The sequence below is a fragment of the Nuphar pumila genome, chromosome 12 (assembly GCF_984573655.1).
Source record: "Nuphar pumila chromosome 12, dmNupPumi1.hap1.1, whole genome shotgun sequence".
Lineage (NCBI taxonomy): Eukaryota > Viridiplantae > Streptophyta > Magnoliopsida > Nymphaeales > Nymphaeaceae > Nuphar > Nuphar pumila.
Window position 1 is genome coordinate 94,657,581 of NC_143260.1, and position 2,896 is coordinate 94,660,476.

The following is a 2,896-nucleotide window of genomic DNA, read 5'->3' on the forward strand; positions in this document are numbered from 1 at the left end:
GTTTCTTTTTGGAGACAAAATAAACACCTTGTTACTATCCCCAGAAAAAGGCACACCCAATTCTTTTCTCAGATTTGATGAAATGCATTTTATTCAGGCTTTGTGATTTTGCTTGGATGAACTCTTTTCATTGATTGTGATTCTCTGCCATAAACACAGTAATAATGTCTTATTGAAATATCAATTTTAAATATACTAGCATGCAAATAATATTTTGCTTACCCAAAAAGGACAACGGTAAAACAATCTGTTCAGATTTTCTTTTAAATGTGATGTCATAATTTCGCATTCTCCACAACGACAACAAACCTTCGGAATACTTTGACAATTATAAAGTCCACAATAATAGCTATTAGCAACATAGTGACAAAAGTTTTTATCGGCAATTTCTCGTTTTTTTTAAAACTCACGAGAAATTGAAAAAAATTCATAAATCTCGCATTTTTTTGGCAAAATCTTGGCAATAAAAAAGTAATTAAAAAATTATAAAAATTATTTTTATAAGAAAATATTAATAAAAATTATTTAAAAATAAAAAAATAGATTTTTTTTTGCAATAAATAGTCGTTTAAAACGTAAATATCGCATTTAAATCGTGATATTTATGTTTTTTCATAAATCTCGCGATATTTTGAAAATCTCGCAAAAAATTGCCATTTTAAACTTTCAGGCAATTTCTCGCGATAAATATCGCGAGATTTTCATAAATCTCGCAATATTTGTCACACTGATTAGCAATAAAGAATTTTTAATATATGACATAAAAACGTGAAAAAAATAAAAAACATAAAAGTTATCATTAGCACATAATTGTGCCTTCAACATCTCATTTTTCATTAGCAAAAATTGTAACTTCGTGCTTACATCACACTCACATATTGAGTTCCAATACTCATTACACCATTCAAAGTAATCACAACATGTCGCTTTGTCCCGATGAAAATAATATATTAGATGCTCAATATTTCAACATCAATACTTAATAAAATAAATAGTGAAGAGGGTCACCACTAGGGGTGGCGATCGTGTCGGGTTGGCGGGTCAGCATACCTCAACCCGAACCCGACCCGTTTATTAAACGTTGTGGCAAACATGAACCCGACCCGTTTAATAAATGAGTAACCCGATACGACCCGCCAACCCATTTAATAAATGGGTTGGGTCAGGTAAACGGGTTCTCAGGTTCGTGGGTCAGGTTGGCGGGTTGGTAGACGGGTTGGTGGGTCGGGTTGGTGGGTTGACCCACCCGCCTAACCCGTTTATTAAACGGGTCAGCCGGGTTGGCATACCCCTAACATAAACCCGACCCGTTTAATAAACGGGTTAGGCGGGTTGACCCGTTTATTAAACGGGTTCATTTTTTCCAAACCCCAAACACGCCTAAGAGGCGGGTTTGCCACCCCCTAGTCACCACTGGACATCTATAATATTGCCTTAATGCTCTTTTTGACAAAGATGTTTGTTTCAATCAATCAATCGCCACCTCGACAATGTCAAAGAATCTTTGGATATTTATTTTTGAAATCCATGAATCTACGTAAAGGAACAGACAATCCTGAAATAATGATGCTAAACCAATCAAAATTTTCAAAACAAAATCCGTGACAAATGAAATTGAAGGCTTGGAGGAAAAATAGGCAAATATTTTTTTTTTAATTAGTAAGCTTCATAAAAGTATTCTGAATGAGTCTGCGGGAGTGCCATTACTTGTAAGATTTAAATATAAGGGGCAAACTACAATAGCCAGATTAAAGAAACAATAAAGATTTCCTAAAGTCGATCCCATATAGTTGTGATAGGAATTCATGATGATGATGATGATGATGATGATGATGATGATGATGTTTTCTGGGTAAAATCTAAAATGTATGACAAGTAAAATCACTTTAGTTGTTTATTGGCATTTCTTGATCTTGACTACGATGATGAATCATGGATGACGCCGAATGCATATGTACGGTTAGATTTGCAAAAAACCCTATGAAACCAGTTAAATATATAGACTAGTATGAACTAGGGGTGTCAATGGGTCTGGTTTACCGGGATCAAACCCTATAAGGTTCATATAGGGTGACAAATAAAAAGACCCGAATAAGACTCAAGTGCAGATCCGAAGGTCGGATTGATACATGGACCCGAGTATGGTTTGTGAAATTTTATGCCAGACCCCAACCAAGACCCAACCCCTAATAAGGACAAAATGATAAAAAATATTATTTTACTGGGTATGGTCCATGTAGTTCTTATTGGATTCAGGTATGATTTCTCTTATGGTAGACCCGATTAGACCTTGATCCGAACCCCATACCATACCAAGTCTAGTTCCATCTTAATCCGAACCAAACCCGACTCGTTGACACCCTAGTATGAATTGAGATTTTCATAATTTTTTTTTTTTTGCAAATCTAACCCTACAGGTGCATTAGCCGTGGTGGTCCATTTGCGTAGAATAGATTATTAGATCATCTTCGGATCAAGAAATGTGATTTTCCACCCGATATCCCTAATCACCTAATGAAACTACTCCCATTGGCGGTCATCCCATCCGAGCGTAAATGAGCGCGAAGCCCATGCGATCGACCGTCGGCTCGGGGACTCCTGAATGGGATAAAACCGCCAACGGTCGGGTCGTGATCGCCGGAACCGGTGAACCCGTTCCGTCTCGGTTCCTGACGCGGCCCATGCGTTCCGGGCGAGCAGTCTCGGGTTCGCGTCGCGTCGTCGTCCGAGTCGGCAGTCGCCCTCTCTCCCCTGCAAGCAACTCACGTACCTCTCTCTCTCTCTCTCTTCGTGCGATCGACGCCCAATATTCGTCCACGTCCTCATCGTCATCGCCATCGTCATCTTCCCCCGACAACCCTGCTATTTATTCTCCTGTGTCTCTTTTTCCACTTCC